General features: G+C 49.8%; 1 long non-coding RNA gene across 1 annotated transcript in view; it reads right to left on the bottom strand.

The window, feature by feature from the left end:
* LOC138300399 (uncharacterized) overlaps positions 1-24,076 on the bottom strand; it is a 63,336-nt gene that overhangs the window by 21,787 nt on the left and 17,473 nt on the right. Inside the window, exon 3 of the long non-coding RNA XR_011204923.1 lies at positions 19,001-19,048. This is a non-coding gene — a long non-coding RNA (uncharacterized lncRNA). The remainder of the gene's footprint in view (positions 1-19,000; positions 19,049-24,076) is intronic.

The following is a 24,076-nucleotide window of genomic DNA, read 5'->3' as shown; positions in this document are numbered from 1 at the left end:
TTTCAATGAAAGCTTGATGTCTATGATGGTGCCCAAGCATTTTTCTGAGGATTTGAGGGTGAGGGATTTCCCCATTTCAGACAGCCAAGCGGAAGGCTCCAAAGGTCAGTTTTATTATTCAGAATAAAGATTTCAGTTTTTTCAGCAGTGAATATGAAAAAAATGAAACACATACTAGATTGTAGGTTTCTCTGAGATGGAAGGGAACTTTCTTTTCTAAAAAGTAACTTGGAGTAATCAACGTAATTATTTAATTTAGTATTTAATTGAAATCATTTATTGCCTGGATGAGAGCTCTGATATAAATATTGATAAGGTGCAGTGATAGAGATGAGCTCTGAGGGACCCTATAATCTCCATTGGGCAGCTGTGGCCCTGAAAGATCCCAGGCTTGCAGATTGAGCATGGTTCTCCAAAAAAGATTTCGTCCAGTCAGCAGCTGAACTTCAAAACCCAGTGGCCTCTACCTCGTCCACCAACAGATTGAGGATGACCATGTCGAATGCGGTTGAGACGTCCAACATAACTAAAGCAGAAGTCAGACTCTCATTGCAATCCTTTTGCATCTCATTCACTACTGACAGTGGTATGAGCTTGGAAAAACCCAGTTTAACGCTATTTAGGTATTGCAAATGTTCAAGATGTGAGCAGAGAATCTATGTCACATAATCTTCTAGAAGTTTGGCCAAAAAAGGCAACCGGAAATGTGGTGGTAGTTTTTCAGGAGAAAAGTGTCAGTGCCTTGTTTTTTTCCATAAAGGAGTAACTGCTTCTTTGAAGGGCACAATCATACTTCCTTCAGATTTGAGAACCATAGGAGGACAAAGGTAATTCTGTGAACCAGACTTAACCTTTGCCATTAGCTCGGATATGGGTTCTTTCTCAAGGGCAAGAAAAGTAGAGATAATTACAAGGTTCTTGTCCAATGGATGTGGCAGTAACTCTCTATTACCTGGTGAGATACTGTTATTGATTGTTTTTTATTTTTTCAATAAAATGTGTGTTTAACACATTGCAGAACTGATTCTTTATATTTTCTCAATAAAGGATGTGCTTAACATTAACACATTGCAGAATTCCTGGGTTGGAATAATCTATCTTGCTTAGATACAGTTCTAAAATATCCTTCCATTTATAGACTGCAGTATTTTATTTGTAAAAAAGAAAAGTCTCTGTAATTGCAAGACTTTATAATTCATTGTCAGTAGCATGTAGCAACCCAAACGTTAAAGGTCTTCACCCAATGAAACAACACATAAAGTGCTTTACTAGAACAATCTAACTAATCACTTTTCTTTCACGTCAGTCGTCAGCTTTGATGGCTAAAGCAGCACGTAGGATAACATGTTCTCTTGCACCCCATGTTTAACTTCATCAGTTGTTTTACATTTCCTCTGTGTGCCTCTGCCAAAATCAGAGTAAAATAAGATTCTGCTGTTGTTGTACATTATTTCAGTCTACTGATGTGCTGCTGACAGGATCTTGACTTTTCCCTGTTCATTTGTAATCAGGTCATCACCATTCTTGTGGGAGCACAAGGTGGATGTCACTAAGTTGCTGGACCATGGAATGTGTCTATATGTATTCCTCTCTTTGTTTCACATTTGTCAAAAGGAGTTAGCAGAGACTTTTCACAGAACACCTTTACAGAATGCATCTGTGTTCTCTACAACAAGGAGTCATACATTCTTTCTGTACGAAATTGGGTTAATAGTTGCAAAGGATGTGAGCCACAATAATAAGTCTGCAAGTTTCTCTTTACTGGGAATCGGGTACCTCATTGCAGTACTTGACTCTCTCAGGGTATTGAATCAGAGCTGTCCAAGGCCTACGCAGGGAAGGTGGTGTGGGTTTGTAACTCCAGCTCGCTTGTGTGAAACAACACTCAATGAACCATTGTTCAGTCAGTGTTTTGTGTTGTAAAAAGAAAAAGTATGCTTATTACACACAATACTAAATATTACACATTACATTGCAAATATGTACAGTTGAGTAGATGAAAATGCCTTTGGTGACACCGTCATAACAAGTTATAATCCTAGTGGGTCCTGAACCCTATGATCACAGTATCCTCACCTATATTAGATGCAATATCACAGGATAAGGGGTGAGGTGGTGTAATTACCAATACAGCAGGCCTACTTCCTTTGTCAGGTGTCACCACATTAGTAAAAGCAGCACCATGTTATACTTCACCATTGCAAAGCACTTAATTAATTAATTAGCATTCATTGCTGTTCATTACACTGTCAAACCTTGCTTGGTCAACCATCACCATTTTCAATAAAGCATTGTATTGAATTACATGTTTTCCAAACTATATGAAGCAATAGGACAACCAACAGCGGTCCCCATTATCCAGTACTTATTCTTCAGCTCCAAGAGTGCTTAAAAACCTGAAAAGCCTGTCTCAGGGTCAGGGATCAATCCTCTGGGAGACTTATGGCCACTTTTGGGAGACCATTTTCTGGGGGGCTGTAGTCCCTACAGCACTCCAAATACGCTAGAAAATCTTTTCCTGGTGCCTTATATCTAGCAACATGCAAATTATAGGCCCTTGTGAGGGCTTTGAGTGCTCTCTTTAAGCCCCAGGCTTGAATTTATAAGTAGCGGCCTCAAAGCACATGTTTTTATTGCTTTGATTTGCGGCCTTGCACCGCCAGATTCTTCATTTTTTTAGTTACAGTTACCCAGGTGCCACTATTGGGACTAACACATATTGTTTTTCTGTTGAGGGCAGCAGTGGAAGCCTGCATGCCCTGCGGCTTCTGCCTGCTCTCCTGGTCTTCCCTGAGCCGGCGTGTGAGCTGGCAACACTCTTTCCTGGTAACGCTTCTGGTTGGAGCAAACTGCTTGTCCTTGGCTCCCACCTGGAGACGGGAGGAGCTTTGTCCTCTCCTGGCTGCAGGCAAAAGGCAGTGTACTGTCATGTCCCATCCCCCAGAAATGGGCATGGGGTTGGGCAATGTGATCTGTGTCTCTGAGGCAATGGGGTGCCTGTGGCATCCTGCTTTGCGTTAGGCCACAGGTAACAGAGTCTCTGGGGCAAAGGATGGGACCCCAAGCAGGCCCGATCCCTATGATAATTCAAAATAAGGTTGTGCAGACTCATGGGGGCTTTGCCCTCCCCAATGTAAGTTGTAGATTTTATAGCAAAGTGCCATATGCCTCATTCTCCGCCTTGTCCCAACCCCCATCACAGGGGAAAAGGCCTTTTCTTCCATTTTCTCTGGCCCTGTAAAAAAGAAATAGAGGGCCAGCTTGCATGGTTCTTAGCTTGTTTACGTCCTGTTGATGAGCTGTACCCAACAGGTGCATTTTTTCCGGCCTCTAAAGAGCACTGTCACAGCTCCAGGTGCATTTGCCTGCTTGGGGTAGATCTTCAACAGCTAGCAAGGAGAATGCCAAACTTCCGAGGTCCCACAACCTCATGGCTACGTGAAGATTACCTGTTTGTCAGCAGAGTCAAGGGCCAGTCAACAGATGTCCCAGGGGAGCCATGCAGGGTTTCCTTGCATGCCCACTTCCCTTAATGTACCTCAGAAGGTATAAGGGGGTTCACAACTGGCCGTAGAGAGACCCTGTGCCAGCTGGAGTTTAAGTGCTTCTGTCCATCCTACAATGGTATCTGTAGGCTTCTCCTTCCAGCTGGGCATTCTTCTGCTGTTGTTGCTGCCAGGTCCTTTGTCTTCTGTCATAAAGGTGTCTATAGATATACAGCACTATCGGCACAAACTTCGATAAAAAACTTCAGTCAAATTTGAAGTAAGTTCTATTTGTGTACTGCATTTACCATAATGCAAAGGGACAAAAAGTGCTAGGATGTGAGGCAGTGTGTAATCCCCCCCTTCTGGGACAAAACTGTATTTTGTTGCAGATTTCACCTATAATTTGGAGTTTTGTAAGCACTACAGACCTAGACTTTGAATGCTTCTCACCTACGCTAGATCAGTACCAGTCCTTATAGATTCCCTTCTGCTACAGGCTACCTGTGTGCAGATTCTAGGATCTACAAGATGGCCATCTCACATGTCAGCCTGCTTGTGTGCATAGAGATTTCCTTAATCATACTGCATGATGGTACTTGTGTTGACAATTCATCCTTTTGCTTCTTCGATAAACATTAAATGATGGATATATACCGTGCAGCTGGTGGATAGACCATCCCTCTCAGTATACCCAGATGAAGAGAGGCATCAAACAGCTAAAGGAACATGCTGGCACATTAGCGTCTAACATGTCTCATGTGTGCTGCAGTGGGTCTGACCTCACCAGTCACTGAATTTAAAATATTGCAAAAGAAAGATGTATGTAATGATCAGTTATAGTTCAACATGTTCAGGAAACTTCATTCTAACAACAAGGCTGTATTTGACAAACCTTGGTAGACTTCCTTGTTGCATCCTCTTTTCTTTGGATCATTGGATTGTGCAAGCTTCACTTCAGTATGTGCCTGCAGACATTTAAAGCAGCCCTCTACATTCTCAGTGCTTCATCCCACCCCACCACACCATCATACCCTGGGCCGCCAGACATCTATTTGCCTCTCACTTCATCTGTTGGAGTTGCAAGAGGCTCTGTGCTCAGACTTAGCCTCTTGCCTCTGCTTCAGTTTGTGTTCCCTAGTCCTGCAGGTAATCTGCATTTGAATTTGGGCACTGTAAGCAACAGTTAAAAGTGCAGTTCATGGAGGGGATAACGTTATTGTGACAAGGGTAGCAAATGTGCAGCGTGAGACAGCTAGAAGATCAACGAAAAACAATTCTTATGACTAAATTCAGACCTTTTGACAATTGGTTAGTTCAGTGGTTCTTTATCTGTGATCCTTAGATCGATTTTTGGGAGCAGCGCAAGTGCAAACAGAATTTAGTACATATGATGGGCTGCCCCAGTTGAATTTAGAAACACCCCAATGGTCCCACAATTTTTTTCTCCATATTTGTGGATTAAATAAATTATTTCATATTTTTTGTATTTGAATGTTTGTTCTTGTATTATTTTGTGGTTCAAATTATTGAAACTTTATTGGTCAGGGTCTCCAGATTACAGTAATGAATCTTGAGGGAGGTTTGGTAGACTCGGATTCCGATAATGCATCAGTGGAGGTCCACAAATTCCAGTAATGATTACGTGGGGAATCACTGGGTCAGTTCACCACTGTTGTTCAAGCTAAGGTATTCATAAAAATGTAATTTAGTTATAGATGTGAGGTCTGATTATGGATTCAAATAATGGCTTAATTTGATCCTTTACTGGCTAAAATTCAACATTTACTATCTTGTGCTTGTACCAAATCCACAATCTTTTTCTGAGTAGTCTCAATAAACTCACTCTTGTTTCATTTAAAACTAATCAACATATATCCTGGAAGCTCCCAAGTTCAGGATACAAAAATCAGTAAGCAGTAATGTGCAGAAGAATCAAAGAGGTGCACAAGGGCTTACAGGAGAGGATTGAAAGCATTACCCCTTGATACCATGGTAAAGACTACTGGAGATATCTCCTAGCCTTTTCTTTGTTAGTATGACATTTCTTAGAACTTCCTACTTGCATGTGTTCCTATAAAGTAATTGGTGTACATAACATTTCTTTGGCATTGTCAGTTCTTGTAATGGAGTTCGTTCTTGGGTGTGAAATACTGGACTGTAGTTGCAGCATGGGAGCTTGAATGTCAGGCTTTCAAGGCTCAACCTCATTTGTCATGCCTGGTAGTTCAGTGAACTAATGCATACATTCCAGAACATTGTGTTTGATTTAATAGCCACAGACTATAATCACAGTGGGTCAATGTAGTAATGTGAATACTGAGATAAATAAGGTAGAATGTTATGGAATAAGTTTTATGGTGTGCTCTGGGTATATCATGTGTATTTAGAATGTTGGAGGGAGTTGGAGTTAGACTGTGAAGAATATGGGATCTGCTTCTCTGTAGAAGGTGCTCTACACTTACTTTGTGATGAACTGAGCAACCTCTGGAACCCATGAAATTCGGTTCTGTTTTCTTCTGGAGCTGGGTGTCTTTGATTTAGCGCTTTGGTCTGGAACCTGCAAGCAAAGTATTTTTTTCTTCTCTTTGATCGAGAGGAAAGTGCCCATTCTGCTGCAGTTCAGTTCCTGAATTTTGTAGTTCTTCGAGGGATCCTCATTTCTATATTTATCGTTTGATCGTAGAGGCATTTGGTGAACTGATTGTGCGCTGCTGCTTTTGGCAGTTGCCGCCACATGTGGGGTCTTCTGAGACGCTGTTGCATGCATCACAACAGAGCGTGTCACATTCATAGTGGCAGCCTGGCGTTGAAAATCAAATGATGCCACTGCTTTCTCTGTGTTTCACGTGTCTAGGCAACCACAGCCATGTGAAGACACACCTCTAGTTGGCTGCGTGAGCAGCAATGAATTTATTGGAGCACGTCTCTTCAAGTGAGTTTGCTGTGCTGCCTGTCCTCACACTGTGTAAAGGGACATGACTCCTCCATGCTGCCATTTTTAAAAATGGAAGAACTGTATTTCTGACTAGAACATTTAGTTTTGGGGAGATTCCTACTCCAGGTTGGGAGATGCTTTAGTCTCTACTTCTTTAACGTTGAAATGTGGCTAGTTTGACCCACTTCTATTGCTATTGAGGTAGGGTCTGGTGAGTTTACATTTTTCTTGTATCTACCTCTATGCTGTGAAGTTTGAAGTTAACATGTCTATCTGTGCCTTTCCAACAGCAATGGGTACATTTAATGTGCATCTGAGGACCCCAAAGGAATTTTTGACAACTCCAGTAGAACCTTCAGGTAAGTGGATTGAGTGGAAGGAGTATTTCCTCAAATATGGATCTTTGTCAGCAGTAAGAAAAAAATATATTTTATTGCACTGTCTGATTCTTGAAGGTACAGAAATGTATATACAATTAGAGAAAGTTGAGAGAAAATATAGGGTATACCCATGTTGTCAAGTGTTAACCTTGGATGAACGATTTTCCCCTGTGGTTTGCATAGCAGAAATGAGGCACACATTGAACTGAGGCAAGAAAAATTTACATCAATTAAAGACTACTGCCCTGATTTAGAACTCGGCAGATGGGTTACTCCAACACAAAGTGACAGATATCCTGTCTATCGGAATCTAAATCCCATAGAATATAATGGACTGGTTACTCCATCACAGCGGTGATAGAGATCTGCCTGCCGAAATCTAAATCCCATTAGAATATAAGGGGATTTTGTTTTTTTCGCAGATGGATATCTGTCACCGTTGTGACGAAGTAACCAGTCCCTGAGTTCTAAATCGGGCCCAAAGTGCCTGTTTTAATGAAGCTTACAGTTACGTGTAAATTTGACAGTCTGTTTGATTAATTGATTTGTGATCAAATTGTCATGTATGCTACGAATAATGGCATACAGGAAAGATTATGGGTGGAAGGGGATTCTAGACCGAAGGATATTATTACTATAGTAAGGAAGGCAGAACTTTCGGAACATTGTGCCAAAGCTACATTGTCCAAAAAAGGAAGGATTATTTTGATTATGTGGATAAGATTTCTGAGGGAGAACTTAAAGACGCACAGAAGAATTTGTGGTTCAGTAGTCAAAGAAGGAACAGCCATACAGGGAATCATTTTGACAATGGGAATAATGTACACATAGGGGGTCATTCTGACCCTGGCGATAAAAGGCACTTACCGCCGGTCAGAAGACCGCCATAATCCCGCCGCGGTAAACCGCCACGGTCATTCTGACCCACAACTGCCAAACCGCCAAAAACCCGACATCCACTGAAGCCCGCCTCATCAGCGGTAAGCGATAAACTGGAGATGACCAAACCTCCACCGTCACGCCAACACAAATACGCCCATGCCATTACGACCCACGAATCCACGCAGCGGTCTTTCAACCGCGGTATTCCATTGGCGGTACACACCGCCGCGCTCAAAATACCCACACCTTTACAAAACACAGCCACATTGGACAATTCAAAATACACACACCTGATACACATACAAACACCACTCCCACACACCCATCACCATATAAAACACACACCCACATCACCCACAAACCCCCACAAAGCGAAATTCAGAGACAAGGCGCAATACACAGAGAGAGAGCACAGGGAACGCAAACCACAGCACACACAGGAACCCAACATCATCACCCACACCACATCTACGCACAAAACACCACACACCACTACACTCATCACCACAAACACCACCCCACACCTCATCCACACCACCCCATGGCACCCCAAAGACACCCCAGGTTCACGGACCAAGAACTCAGGGTCATGGTGGAGGAAATAATCAGGGTAGAGCCCCAGCTCTTCGGCACACAGGTGCAGCACACCACAATAGCCAGGAAGGCGGAGCTATGGCAAAGGATCGTCGACAGGGTCAACGCTGTGGGACAGCATCCCAGAAATCGGGAAGACATCCGAAAGCGCTGGAACGACCTACGGGGGAAGGTGCGGGCGATGGTGTCAAGATACAACATCGCTGTGCAGAAGACTGGCGGCGGACCCCCACCCACTCCACCCGAATTCACAGCATGGGAGCAAGAGGTCTTGAACATCCTGCATCCTGAGGGCCTCGCTGGAGTAGGCGGAGGAATGGACTCTGGTAAGTCTAATCTCAACTACTTCACCCCCCCCAACCACCAGCATGCCAACCCACACCCCCACCCTCACCCCTAACCCCCCAGCGCACATACTCCCTGTTAATGTCTCACCAGCACAACCCACCCAACCCAACCCAAACCCCTGAATGCCAGCACAAACCATGGACACCCAGCACCTAAGCATGACCACTGCACATACCCATCCCCCCCCACAAACCACCCTCACAACTCCTCCCACATGGGACTGCCAGCACTGGGGGACAAGGGCACCCACAAATCGCACGCCACGGCACACACAAAATCAATAACCATATTCTTCTACCCCTGCAGGGCCCGAACGCCAACACACCGGCCAGGAGGGTCCAGATTTGTCCATCCCACCCCCAGAACAGGCCCCCAGTGATGACAGCAGCTCTGTCGACCTAGAACCTGATGACCAGCCCGGACCATCGGGGACCTCTGGACAGTCGGTTACCCTCAGTCAGCCCCAGGCCACAGCAGACCTACCCCCCTCAGGAAACACCAGCACAGCACCCACCCAGCATGCCCATGCTTCTGTCTCCAGGACAGGTCAAGCAGCGGTGTGTCTACCAGTACAGGGCACCCAGGGTAACCCACAACCCCAACAACAACAGGGACCTGGGGGCACTGGTAGTGGGCACACCGTCCAGGGGACAGAGGCCCAGGAACAAAGAGGAACTGGGAGGGCTGCTGTGCGACAGAGGGAGGACAGGCCTAGGGAACCCACTGTCCAAGAGGCCCTCACCACCATCATGGGAGTGTACCACCACTCCCAAGAGACGATGGCGACGGTCCTGGCCAGCTTCCAGGAGATCCAGGCCATGCAGGAGGGCCAGTACATGGGGTTCCGGAAAGAACTGCGCACCATCAGTTCCGCAATGGGTACAATCGTGGTGGCACTCAACCAGATTGTCACCACATTGCGGGACCATGTGGCCCCCCAAAGGGCCCCTGCCACTAGCATGGAGGAAGAACAGCCCACCACCTCCGCCTGCGCTAGTGGTCAGGAGGCCCCGACACAACAGCAACGGCCCTCCCGGACCCCACCCCCTGCAGAACAAGAACCACCCTGCAAGAAAGGCCTGAGATCGAGGAAGAAGACAGAGTAGGATGTCAAGACCCCCGCCATGCACGGAAACCCCCGGATGTCATCCCACTGTCCCACTTGTTTACCCTTTCCAACCTTGAACTGCCCCTGCTCCACCTTCCACAGGCATATGGACAATGGACCTGTAGGAACGACAGTCTGGACACTGCCATGGACATGCCTCCACCATCACCCTGTTTGAACTATGCACCTATCTTAAAACTTCAATAAACACAATTATTGCACATTAACCAACTGGATTCTGCTATCTATTTATTTAAACCAAATGTATTCGATATAACCAACAAAACATTTCTAGTTACATTGTGATGACAACATACCAGTGTCACACAGCGGTAGTCCATGGGGAAAAAAACCAGAGGGCACTCCGTGGGGATCAGATCACTGAAATAGGAAGTGATATACACAACTAAGTTACCATACATTGGGGTGAAAGGTCAGACAGTAGAAAGCCACTACAGTTACAGATATAGGGCCTGATTATGACCCTGGCGGACGGCGGAGGCCGTCCGCCAAGGTACCGCCGCTGAATGACCGCACCTCGGTCAAAAGACCGCGGCGGCCATTTAGACATTTCCTCTGGGCCGGCGGGCGCTCTCCAAAAGAGCGCCCGCCGGCCCAGAGGAAATGCCCCTGCAACGAGGACGCCGGCTCAGAATTGAGCCGGCGGAGTTGCAGGGGTGCGACGGGTGCAGTTGCACCCGTCGCGTATTTCAGTGTCTGCTTAGCAGACACTGAAATACTTTGTGGGGCCCTCTTACGGGGGCCCCTGCCGTGCCCATGCCATTGGCATGGGCACGGCAGGGGCCCCCAGGGGCCCCGCGGCACCCCCTACCGCCATCCTGTTCCTGGCGGGCGAACCGCCAGGAACAGGATGGCGGTAGGGGGTGTCCGAATCCCCCATGGCGGCGCAGCAAGCTGCGCCGCCATGGGGGATTCTAAGGGCAGCGGTAAACCGGCGGGAGACCGCCGGTTTGCCTCTTCTGACCGCGGTGCTCCCGCCGACCCTGGCCCCGGCGGTCTTAGACCGCCGGGGTCAGAATGACCCCCATAATACAATGCTGGAGTAGATTATTACCTGTGTGTCACTGGAAATACTGCAGTATCACTCTGTCCCTGTTGTCTGTGTCGTCCTCTTCGTCTTCCTCCTCTTCACTCTCCGCAGGCTCCACAGGGCCACAACACCACCATCTGGACCATCCTCCTGCAGGAAAGGCACCTGGCGTCGCAAAGCCAGGTTGTGAAGCATGCAACAGGCCACGATGATATGACACACCTTCCTTGGTGAGTACATTAGGGATCCACCAGTCATATGCAGGCACCTAAACCTGGCCTTCAGGAGGCCGAAGGTCCGCTCAATCACCCTCCTAGTCCGCCCATGGGCCTCATTGTACCGTTCCTCTGCCCTGGTCCTGGGATTCCTCACTGGGGTCAATAGCCAAGGCAGGTTTGGGTAACCAGAGTCACCAATTAGCCACACACGGTGTCTCTGTAGCTGTTCCATCACATAAGGGATGCTGCTATTTCGCATGATGTACGCGTCATGCACTGACCCTGGGAACTTGGCATTTAAATGGGAGATGTACTGGTCAGCCAAACAGACCACCTGGACATTCATCGAATGATAATTTTTACGGTTCATGTACACCTGCTCATCGTCTTTTGGGGGAACCAAAGCCACATGGGTACCATCAATGGCACCAATGATATTGGGAATGTGTCCAAGGGCATAGAAATCACCCTTCACTGTAGGCAAGTCACCCACCTCAGGGAAAATGATGTAGCTCCGCATGTATTTCATCAGGGCAGACAACACTCTGGACAACACCTTTGAAAACATAGGCTGAGACATCCCAGATGAAATGGCCACGGTAGTTTGAAATGATCCACTTGCCAAAAAATGCAGTACTGACAGCACCTGCACTAGAGGCGGAATCCCTGTGGGTTGGCGGATGGGTGACATCAGGTCTGGCTCCAGCTGGGCACACAGTTCCTGTATAGTGGCACGGTTGAGTCTGTAGGTGAGTATGACGTGTCTTTCTTCCATTGTCAACAGGTCCACCAGCGGTCTGTACACGGGAAGATTCCTCTGTCTCCTCGCAAGTCCCAGTGGACGATGCCTAGGAAGGACAACATGGAGCACAGAGTCAAGCAACCCACAGGTAAGTGCCCACAGCATACCCAGTACACGTATCTCTCGGGATTGAATGGCTAGTATGATTGTCGGTGCAAGGCCTAGCCATGTGTGACGCAGTAGGAATTAAGCCATGTGTGCCCTTGAAATGGCGGCTGCCTGACCTGTGAAGTGTGACAATGTGAAGTGAGGTAATAGCGCAAGCGTGGCACACCGTGGCGGTAGGCGGTCGCAGTCCGCGGCACAAAGCCGCATTGGACAAGATTTAACCCTATGGGTTTCAGGAGCCAATGGCGGTGAGCGCCGGCGGTCGCGGTACGCGCCGCCGCGGCACGCACCGCTGCGGCCGTAACCGCCATTTTCTCTCTGCTTGATCACACGAGACCTGAGCATCCACAGGAGAGGACCTATACTGCAAGTGCTGCTGTGACCTCGGTCTGGAAGTGACAATGGCTGCTGCGACTGGGGAAAGGGCCCCCGCCTTCAGTTCCGAGGAGTTGGAGAAGCTCGTGGACGGGGTCCTCCCCCAGTATGCGCTACTCTACGGGCCTCCAGACCAACAGGTGAGTACACGGGGGGGCAATGCATAGTGCCCAATGCCTGGGCTGAGTGGGGAGGATGTACGATGGAGGGGAGGGCAGCGAATGATGAATGCATGGCACGTCCGGGCCCTGGGGGTACACACCAGAAGGGGCACCCACTGCCGCAAGAGGTGGGAGGACATCCGCCGCGGGAGCAGGAAGACCGCGGAGGCTCTGCTGGGGATGGCCTCCCAACCTAGGAGGGGTGCCAGTCGTACCTTGACCCCCCTGATGTCCCGGATCCTGGCGGTGGCCTACCCCGATTTAGATGTGCGCTTGAGGACATCACAGCAGACACAAGGGGGTGAGTACCAGCACATTCAGCTATTTCGCGCGCAGTGGAGGTGCCTGGGTGGGGGAGGAGGGCTGTGGGTATCCCTAGGCCAAGGCGATTTCTGTAGGATAGGCCCGTCCGTGAAGTATGGTCCTGTGCCCCCGCCACCCACCTCTGTAGGGTGCCTAGTAACGCGATTCATGGACCAGTGTATACTGTGTGGGAAGTTGTCGCCCATAGGCTTGTAGGGCATGTCCCATTGAATGAGTAGTGTACCCCAAGTGCGCAGCGTAGTGCAGGGGGCTTCTGTGTCTGTCCTCTCCGCCAACGGTGTCACCAATGCATGCACTCAACTTGTCTTTATGTTTTCCACCACCCCCCCATTTTCTTTGTATTTCTGTAAATGTGTGCATTAGCATCATCAGGCGGAGGAGAAGTGGCATCGGCGCAAGAGGGAGCTGCATCTCACATGGCCCCGGAGGGCCATGCAACGGACTCCGACATGACCAGTGAGACTGAGGGCGAGGGGGGCTCCACCACGGGGACCCGTGGAGACGGCAGCGACACCGACACGTCCTCGGAAGGGAGCTCCCTTGCGGTGGCGGCAACATCCGTGCCCACCGCAGAAACAGGTACAGCCGCCACCCAGCGCACCAGCTCCGCCCTCCCAGCAGCCCCTCGGCCTTCGACCCGTGCCCGCAAGGCCAGGAAGCCGGCCATCTCCTTCGCCCCAGGCACCTCAGGCCCTGCCCCAGTCACCCCTGCTGCCCTCAGTGAGGAGGTCATTGACCTCCTGAGGACCATCATTGTTGGGCAGTCTACCCTTTTGAATGCCATCCAGGGTGTGAAGAGGGAGGTGCATCAAAGCAATGCATACCTGGAGGGCCTTCATTCGGGTCAGGCTGCCCATCAACGATCGTTCAACGCTCTGGCCTCAGCACTGACGGCAGCGATTGCCCCTGTCTCCAGCCTCCCTCTTCTGACTCCCTCCACCCAGTCCCACTCCCCTGTTCCTCTGCCTATCCCATCCACACCTACAGACCAGCCTGCACACACCTCAACACCCAAGGGCAGGTCATCCAGACATAAGCACCACAGGACACACAAGCATTCACCCAAGCAACATCCAGATGCAGACATGCCAACAGCCACTACCTCCTCTGTGTCCCCCACCTCCTCGTCTCCCTCCTCCCTCCCTGTGACGTCTCCACACACACCTGCAAGCACACCACCATCAGCCATTGCACCCATCACCAGCACACCCTCCACACCAGTCCGCACACGTGCAGTCACCACCCCCACTGCCATGTACACGTCCCCTGTGTCCTCTCCCAGTGTGTCTGTCACCCCCGCTTCCCAACCACACAAACGCAGGCAGGCACCCAAACAACAGCCATCCACCTCACGTCAGCCTCCGGCCCAAGCACCTGCACCCAAAGACAGCACACTTGACTCTCCTACAACCACATCCTCTTCCTCCACTCCCATACCCACTCCAGCCACCCTTCCCATGGCTCCAAAGAAAATTTTCCTCTCTAAAGTGGACCTCTTTTCCTCACCTGACCTACCCCCTCCATCCCGTAAGAGTTCCACAAACACCTCAGCCACCACCAGCCCAGCAACCCCAAAGAAAGTCGTGCCTGGTTTTTGGAGTCCGCCCTTTCCTTGGGCTGGGACATCATCCAGCAGCAAAGGCACAGCCAGCCCCCCCCCCTGGGAAGAGGACCAAAAAACTGAAGGGCAGGCGCGACAGGCCTGATACGCCTGCCCCCAAGGAGGGTAGCCTTGCACCATCACCTGCCACATCGGCTAAGGGAGCCAAGGGAGCCAAGGGCCACGGACAGTCTGCCAAGGAGGGCAAGGGCAGAAAGGCGCAAAAGGCAGGGAGCAGCCGACCTGGCCATGAGGGCCCCACCAGCCCCATTCCGGGGGTATCGAAGGAGAGCCAGGGCCCCAGGACTCCATCACAGGAGGGCCCCGCAACGGAAAGGTCCGATGCAGAGTGAGCGGCAAGTATTGGCCAGGTGTGGTTCACTGGAAACACAAGACAGGCACCGCTGAACAGGGCCCCGCCGTGAGGAGCACCGCTGAACAGGGCCCTGCCGTGAGGAGCACCGCTGAACAGGGCCCCGCCGCGAGGAGCACCGCTGAACAGGGCCCCGCCGTGACCAGAACCGCTGAACAGGGCCCCGCCGTGACCAGAACCGCTGAACGGGGCCCCGCCGTGACCAGAACCGCTGAACAGGGCCCTGCCGTGAGGAGCACCGCTGAACAGGGCCCCGCCGTGAGGAGCACCGCTGAACAGGGTCCCGCCGTGAGAAGCACCGCTGAACGGGGCCCCGCCGTGACCAGAACCGCTGAACAGGGCCCCGCCGTGAGGAGCACCGCTGAACAGGGCCCCGCCGTGACCAGAACCGCTGAACAGGGCCCCGCCGTGAGGAGCACCGCTGAACAGGGCCCCTCCGTGAGGAGCACCGCTGAACAGGGCCCCGCCGTGAGGAGCACCGCTGAACGTGGCCCCGCCGTGAGAAGCACTGCTGAACGGGGCCCCGCCGTGAGAAGCACTGCTGAACGGGGCCCCGCCGTGACCAGAACCGCTGAACAGGGCCCCGCCGTGAGGAGCACCGCTGAACGGGGCCCCGCCGTGACCAGCACCGCTGAACAGGCCCCCGCCGTGAGGAGCACCGCTGAACAGGGCCCCGCCGTGAGGAGCACCGCTGAACAGGGCCCCGCCGTGAGACGCACCGCTCCGCTGGGCCCTTCCTGTCAAGCACCGCTCCGCTGGGCCCTTCCTGTCAAGCACCGCTCCGTTGGGCCCTTCATCTCAAGCACCGCTCCGCTGGGCCCTTCCTGTCAAGCACCGCTCCGCTGGGCCCTTCATCTCAAGCACCGCTCCGCTGGGCCCTTCATCTCAAGCACCGCTCTGCTGGGCCCTTCATCTCAGGCACCGCTCCGCTGGGCCCTTCCTGTCAAGCACTGCTCCGCTGGGCCCTTCATCTCAAGCACCGCTCCGCTGGGCCCTTCATCTCAAGCACCGCTCCGCTGGGCCCTTCCTGTCAAGCACCGCTCCGCTGGGCCCTTCATCTCAAGCACCGCTCCGCTGGGCCCTTCATCTCAAGCACCGCTCCGCTGGGCCCTTCATCTCAGGCTCCGCTCCGCTGGGCCCTTCCTGTCAAGCACCGCTCCGCTGGGCCCGTCATCTCAAGCACCGCTCCGCTGGGCCCTTCATCTCAAGCACCGCTCTGCTGGGCCCTTCATCTCAGGCACCGCTCCGCTGGGCCCTTCCTGTCAAGCACCGCTCCGCTGGGCCCTTCATCTCAAGCACCGCTCCGCTGGGCCCTTCATCTCAAGCACCGCTCCGCTGGGCCCTTCCTGTCAAGCACCGCTCCGCTGGGCCCTTCATCTCAAGCACCACTCCGCTGGGCCCTTCATCTCAAGCACCGCTCCGCTGGGCCCTTCATCTCAAGCACCGCTCCGCTGGGCCCTTCATCTCAAGCACCGCTCCGCTGGGCCCTTCCTGTCAAGCACCGCTGGCCCATTGGCAGTCCCGGTTCTGTGTCGGGCAGGCCTTCACGACGCACTCTGCCCACCATGCCTCCTCCATGACCAGTGGTCTCTGTAATCCACCTGATGGACTGTGGCTTTGCACTCCCCAGGATGGCACAGTGGGCAATCCACCCACTGTAGAGACTTGTGAGACTGTGGCTTTGCACTCCCCAGGATGGCACAGTGGGCAATCCACCCACTGTAGAGACTTGTGAGACTGTGGCTTTGCACTCCCCAGGATGGCACAGTGGGCATGGAGGCCCTTCGTGGATCTGGCGTCAAGGACTCATGTGGCTGAGGTGCCCCCCCTTCACTTCCCCCTGAGGTGCCTGTCTTTTTAATTTAGTGATGCCCCAGCAGTGTTCTCTCCAATGGACTGGATCTCGTGTGTGGGCTTTGCCCATGTGTTGCTGCAGATTGGCCCACGGACCTTTGGACTTTGATTGACTGGGCCGGACTTTTGCTGCTTGTATGGATAGAGTTCTAGATGTGTATTCATTCTTCATATATTGCTAAGGTCGCTATACTTTATTGTTGCAATAATATGGTTCTACTTTTACATTCATTGGCTTTTGTCTTTGTTTTGGGGGGGGGGTTTGGGGGTGTCACTCTGACTTTTTTATCTGCATAGGTGTGTAGGTATTTCGGTGGGGGTGGGTTTGTGGCGTATGTGTGTGCCCGTAACCTTTCCTCCTCCCCCCTCCCCTGTGTCGTAGGTGCAGTACTCACCGTTGTCGTCTGCGGCGAGGTTCGTGATCCTGGAAGAAGAGCAGGAAGGCAATGGCTGGGAGGATGTGGAGTTCGGGTTCCATGCTGTTCCGATTCCGCGTGGAGTGTGTCGAGGTAAGCGTTTTCCATTGGAGATGTCTGTTTCCGCCGTGTTTTTATCGGCGGGGCTCCCAGCCCGGAAAAGGTGGCGGATTGGTGGGTCGTGATAGGGTGGGCGGTACATTGTCTGCCGCCTGCCTGTTGGCGGTGACCGCCGCGCTGTTTGTTTGTACCGCCGTGGCGGTCGGAGTGTTAAAGCGGCGGCCTGTGTTGGCGGTTCCCGCCAGGGTCAGAATTCATATTTTTCGGCCGCCAGCCTGTTGGCGGGTTGGCCGCCGCTTTAGCACTGACCGCCAGGGTCAGAATGAGGGCCATAGTATGTTTTTGGTGTGGTAGTAATTCACACTCGGCCAAATTTGAGAGATATCCTGCTAAATCTGAAAAGTGTTTGGAATGTTGTTTAGTGGGTAATTGTTCTAGAGTGTGTAAGAGAAAGTCACAAAAGAAAACTAGTGTAGGCTGTGTGGTTGACAGCAGTGGTGATTTCATCTGATGATGATGCTTTGGAAGGAGGAGAAGTCAATAGAGACTTTAGAAAAAGTAGTGTTAAACATTTCGAGTGAAGGAAGTAAGAAACCTTCATGGTGGGGTTTCTTTGCAGGTGGCAGCTGATTCAGGGTCACCTTACACTATAATTGCAAAGATTGTCTTGGAGAAGCATTTTTTATGTCTAAAATTTGTACTAATTTGAAATCAACAATATCAAACATTGAGAGTAACACTGGTAAGAAAATTTATGTAGTAGGGAATAGGCAACTTGTGTTTACCAGATATGCTCTCTGTATGTTAAATGTACCTAAAGATGGCCCATCAGTGCTGGGATGGAGGGATCAAAGAAGGTTGGGCATGATCTAGAGTACAAAGCATCTAAAACAGGTCTTGGTAGCTTGTGATTGAGAAGATACTAGAAGGTGAGTTGTGACAGGGCGTCCTCAGCAGAAGACACCCCTAGGTGCCCCAGGGGTACGGTCTTGGGTCAGGCAGGCCCCGGGGGGACTTCCGGTGATTGCTTTCTCAACCCGGAAGTGCTATGTGCATCTCCCGACAGGACGAACAGCGATGAATCAGCGGGGCTTTTTAAGGGTCCGCGCTGCACAGGAGAGAGGGCAACCACTGGAGGAGGACGCTTCCGGGAACCCGACAACAGCATCGCTGAGGAGGACGACCCCAGCCGACTGCTGCGCCTGAGAGCAGGGAACCAGGAGGACGCAAGGTGCTGAAGCCGGCCACGCTCTGGAGAGCGTGGCCTAGCCAGGTACGGGACAGGAGGGGAGGTGGGAAGACGAGAACAGGTTGTTTTCTGGAGATCATGTTTGCTGGGGGGGGTGGGGTATTAGTGGTCCTGGGATTATTGTTTATTTTCTTTAGTAGCTCCAGGTCAGTATTCTTCATTTTCCCCTAAAATCCCTTTTTGCCCACATAACAAAGGACCGGATCCCGATCTCAGCTGCAGGGAGCCTATTGATTATTTTTTTGTTTTTGTTTTCAGACTTAAATAAAACTGAGGCCTCGAAGTAATCATTTGTTCATGAAAGCCTATAGGCAAACAGCAACAAGAAACAGAAAGAAAGCATGAGACGATAGTTGTACCCTTGTATTTTATTCAGATAACAAAGTAAAAGAAATCAAGAGATAGAAAATTCAGCAAAAGCCAGTGAAAGACAGAACAGAAAAGACAATTGTAAACAGAGAAGAAAAGAGAAAAAGAGAGAAAAGGAAGACATGAAATCCAATCATAAAGGAAGGGCAGAGGGTAGCAGCAAGAAACAATAAGGAGAGATCAACAGCAGAGAAGAAAGAAAGAGAGGGAGAACGAGGGAAGTCCCGGCCAGAGAAGCGACAGAGAAAGAAAAGAAGAAGGAACTAGAGAGGGAAAGGATAGAGAATAAGGAAGTATATACTTACCAGCTGCATGTGTTCTTCTTTTCTTTGCATGCTCCTCCTGAGTTGACCCTTGGGAAAAGAAAGAAGATCAAGGGGAAAGCGTGAAGTCCCACAAAGAAGGCAAAAGAGAAGAAAAGCCTAAAAACCACCAAAGACAGCAGTATAAGAGACTAGTATTACCATATTTGTACTTTAATAAACCATTCTATAATCATACTATTGCGTCCCTCCATTTTCTGACCCCTCTTACAGTGGTGTCAGAAGTGGGATTTACTTCCCCTGTAATCCCACACCTGTCTACCAAGCAAAGAAATGGAGGACAAACCATCATTGGCTGATATGATTGTGCAGTTAGTGGAGGGTCAGAGGCATCTCCAACAAGTGTGGGAAGAGCAACTCCGAGCAGCCAAGGTTGAGAGGGAGGCCCTTGAGATGGCTTTGAAGAGTCAGGCGACCATCATCGCTAACAACTAATTGGTTCACGAAACGGCTCTGGTGAAATTGACTGATATTATTGCCAGCACTAAAGTGCAGCCAAATGTTCCCAGTAGTGTGTTGCAAAAGTACCAAGTAACCGATGTCCCAGATTCGTTCTTTACCAACTTTGAGCGGGTCGCTAGCTCCTCTAACTGGCCAGCAGATAAGTGGGGACAATATATCGCAACTCTTCTTCCAGGGACACTACAAGCTGCCTATCAGGCTGTAAATCCAGGGGGTGTGACGCCTTATGCAGAAATCAGAAAAGCCTTCTGGAAAGAATTTGGCTAGATCAAGAAAACTATAGGGTTCGCTTCAAACCAAGTAGGCTTGCCAAGAAAATCCTTGTACATTATATTACCGAGTACAAAATGCAGTGGGAAAATGGCTCAATCCCACAGAAACTTCTAAAGACAGTATGTTTGATAAGATAGTATTAGAACAGTATTTAGATGCACTTCCTCCATCCATTAGAATCTGGATTCAACAGCATCCAAATCTCACTAACACAACTGCTGTTGAACTTGCCTGCGCGTTTCATCGAGCTCCAGAATTCAGGAATACTCCTACCAGAGGTACTCCTTCCACCAATAAGGGTCCCAACCCTAAACCACTGTTTGTGAGACCCACCCCAAACCCCAGCCTAGAAAAACCCAGTAGTTCCTGTGGCCCTCCGAGAGACTTCAATGCAGGACCCCAATGCTTTCATTGCACTGAGTGGGGCCACATAGCCAGACACTGCCCCCTTAACAAGGAACCTGAAGAGCTGATGGAAATCAGTCTAGCAAAAGGACAAGTCCTATGGGCTGGCACAGGGAAAACCAAAATATACTATACCCATAAGAGTTAATAATGAGGAAAGGAACATACTTGTGGATTCAGGGTGTAATCAGAGTGTAGTCAACAAAAACTATGTACAGCCCCAACAATGGGAATAAAGAGCAACTGTCTTAATAACCTGCGTCCATGGAGATCAAAAGCTTTATCCGGTAGCTAATGTAACTATTAATTGGAGAGGCCAGGAGGAGCAGCTCACTGTGGGGGTAATACCCGATTTAGGGGAAGACCTGATAATCAGGACCGACTATGTAGCCTTCCCAGAGCTTCTAGAAAGTCTCAAGCAAGAGAGCGCCACAGAGAACTGGTGGAAAAAAGCCCCCTTCCCCTCAGTCAGAATAGAAGACAGTCGACCCAGAGAAAAGCTCATGAAAGCACAGAAAAAAGAGAATAGTAGATGATATATGATGACCTCCTCTCCTGCCGAATCCCTGAACACCGCTCTATCAGTGGTCCGTCAATTTGGACTATCTCAAAAGGAAGACTCAAGTTTGAGACATGCTTGGAACTTAGCTCTAGCTCCAGCACATCAGTCGGTAGGTCCTTCATTCCAACTGAGAAACGACTTGCTATATAGACAAAGTCCGAATTCCAATGCCAGTTGGTGGTTCTTCATCCATTTAGGGAACAGGTATTGTACCTAACACACGGGGACAACGGTGAGGGGCATCTAGTGAGAGAAAAGACAGAAGAAGCTATCACAAAACGCTTCTATTGGCCCGGGCTTTATGGGGATATTAGGAAACTTTGCCAGGCCTGGCCACGATGCCAACTCATTAATCCATCCAACGATTATAAGACTCCACTCCAACCCTTGCCTATTATTGAGGTACCATTTACACAAGTTGGTATGGACTTAGTAGGCCCCTTAACACCCTCAGTCAAAGGCCATCAATATCTACTGGTTTTGGTGGATTATGCTACCCGTTCACCTAAGGCTATTCCCATTGCTAGCATGACCACCAAAACAATAGCCCAGGCTATGATAGAATTCTTCGCTAGAGTGGGTTTTCCTAAAGAAATATTGACAGATCAAGGACTTCTTTTATGTCCTGCCTAATGGCAGAGATATGTCAGATACTGGGAATCCAGCAGATCAGATCATCAGGGTACCATCCCCAGACTGATGGTCTCGTAAAGCGGTAGAACCAAACGATTCAAAATCTCCTGTGGAAGGCCATTAATGAGTCAGGGAAAAAATGGGAAAGGAAGTTGCCCTTGGTTCTCTATGCCCTCCGCCCCCCATATCCAGTCGTCCACAGGGCATAGCCTATTTGAGCTCTTCTTTGGATGTCAACCATGCACCTTGCTCAACATGCTGGTGGAGCAGTGGGAGGAGGTGGACACAGAAAACAAACATGTGCTCAGTTATGTGCAGGAATTAAACGAAACACTACATGAGGTATAGGAAGCTGCTCATACATGTCTAAAACATGCCCAAGACACTACAAAAAGGTATTTTGACAAGAGGTCTCGGCCCAGAACCCTAGACGTAGAGCAGAAGGTCCTGGTATTACTGCCAAGCACAGAGAATAAACTACTAGCCCAGTGGCAAGGTCCCTTTGCAGTACTTGAACAGGTCACTTCTGTGACTTATAAACTAGAAATTCCCAACGGGAGGGAGCAGATCTACCATCTAAATCTCTTTAAACAATGGCATGAGGCAGAGGAAACCTGCTGTGTTTTCTTAGTCAGCAACGGCTCTGTAGGTGATCTACCTCTATACCCCTTGAGCACACAAGAAAACCGAAAAGAAAGACCCCAATTCGGTACACGTCTCTCCTCGCTACAGAAGTCACACTAAACTAAGATAGTAGATAACAACATTGACATTTTTCAAAAATCCCAGCGAAGACCCATTTAATTTTTCAGCACATATGGACAAAAAGGGATAAAATCGCTAGACAAAGACCATATTGGATACCTGCGGCTAGACGAAAGGTAGTAGCACAAGAAGTAAAAGAGATGTTACAGGCAGGTATCATTGAGCGATCCTCCAGTCCATGGTGCTCTCCCATTGTACTGGTACCAAAACCTGATGGTACGATTAGATTCTGCATTGACTTCCGTCAATTAAATGCCCTTTCCCACTTTGACACGTACCCCATGCCCAGAATTGACGAGTTAGAACGTCTAGGGAAAGCCAAGTACATGACCACCTTGGACCTTACAAAAGGGTATTGACAGATACCCCTAAAGGAAGAAGACAAAGAAAAGACTGGGTTTTCCACCCCCTCCAGTCTTTATCACTTTAAAGTCCTTCGTTTTGGTCTCCATGGCGCACCCGCAACCTTCCAAGTTAAATCTGGTACTGAGACCCTTTCAAAAGTATGCAGCAGCCTACTTAGATGACATCATCATCTGTAGTGAATCATGGAAAGAACACTTATCCCATTTAACAAATGTCTTATCTGCCCTTAGAGATGCAGACTTTACAGCAAACCCGGATATATGTAAACTATGGTATAACTCCATTAATTACTTAGGTTATATTAACGGTCAGGGAACAGTGAAACCCCAACTGGAAAAAGTGCAAGCCATCACCCAGATTCCTTTTCCCAAAAGAAAGAAAGATGTCTGAGCCTTTCTGGGGATGGTTGGATACTACAGAAGATTAGTCCCTAATTTCTCCGAAATCGCGGCTCCCCTCACCGCCCTGTTAGTGAAAAACAAACCTAACCAAATCTCTCATATGTCTGAATTAGAGAAAAACTGCTTCGAGCTCTTGAAACATCTCACTGTCAAGCCTGTGTTACGATGTCCTGATTTTCAGCAGCCTTTCCAAGTACAGACAGACGCCTCGGACCAGGGCCTCAGGGCTGTTCTTTCCCAAGCTGATGAACATGGGCTCTACCATCCCATAGTATTCTTGAGCCGTAAGCTTTTGCCCTGGGAGAGGTATTACCCTACCCTGGAGAGGAATGCTTGGCGATTAAGTGGGCCATTGAATCTTTGCACTACTATTTGTTGGGTCGGACCTTTACCTTGTTTACCGACCATGCCCACTTGACCTGGTTGGCGAAGCATAAGGACTCTAATGCGTGAGTTCTTCGTTGGTTCTTATCCCTGCAATCCTTTTCCTTTCAAGTTCATCACTCACCTGGCCATCTTCTTGCTAGTTCTGATTTCCTTTCCTGGTATCCGGTTGGCCTGTGGCCCAAACGGCCACTGTCCAGAAACAGTGACTGTGACAGGGCATCCTCAGCGGAAGATGCCCCTAGGTGCCCCAGGGGTACGGTCTTGGGTCAGGCAGGCCCCGGGGGGGACTTCCGGTGACGGCTTTCCGGACCCGGAAGTGCTATGTGCATCTCCGGACAGGACGGACAGTGATGAATCAGCGGGGCTTTTTAAGGGCCCGTACTGCACAGGAAAGAGGGCAACCACCGGAGGAGGACGCTTCCGGGAACACAATGACGGCATCTCTGAGGAGGACGACCCCAGCCGACTGCAGGCCCCTGAGAGCAGGGAACCAGGCGGATGCAACGTGCTGAAGCCGGCCACGCTCTGGAGTGCGTGGCCTACCAGGTACGGGACAGGAGGGGAGGTGGGAAGACGAGAATGGGTTGTTTTCTGGAGATCATGTTTATTGGAGGGGGGATTTGTGGTTCTGGGATTATTGTTTATTTTCTTTAGTAGCTCCAGGGCAGTATTCTTTATTTTCCCCTAAAATCCCTTTTTGCCCACATAACAAAAGGACTGTATCCCGGTCTCAGCTGCAGGGAGCCTATAGATTTTCTTTTTTTTCAAACTTAAATAGAACTGAGGCCTCGAAGTAATCAATTG

This window comes from Pleurodeles waltl, chromosome 6 (assembly GCF_031143425.1).
Source record: "Pleurodeles waltl isolate 20211129_DDA chromosome 6, aPleWal1.hap1.20221129, whole genome shotgun sequence".
Lineage (NCBI taxonomy): Eukaryota > Metazoa > Chordata > Amphibia > Caudata > Salamandridae > Pleurodeles > Pleurodeles waltl.
The sequence above is the reverse complement of the archived record's forward strand: the minus strand, read 5'-3'. Positions and strand labels throughout refer to the sequence as shown.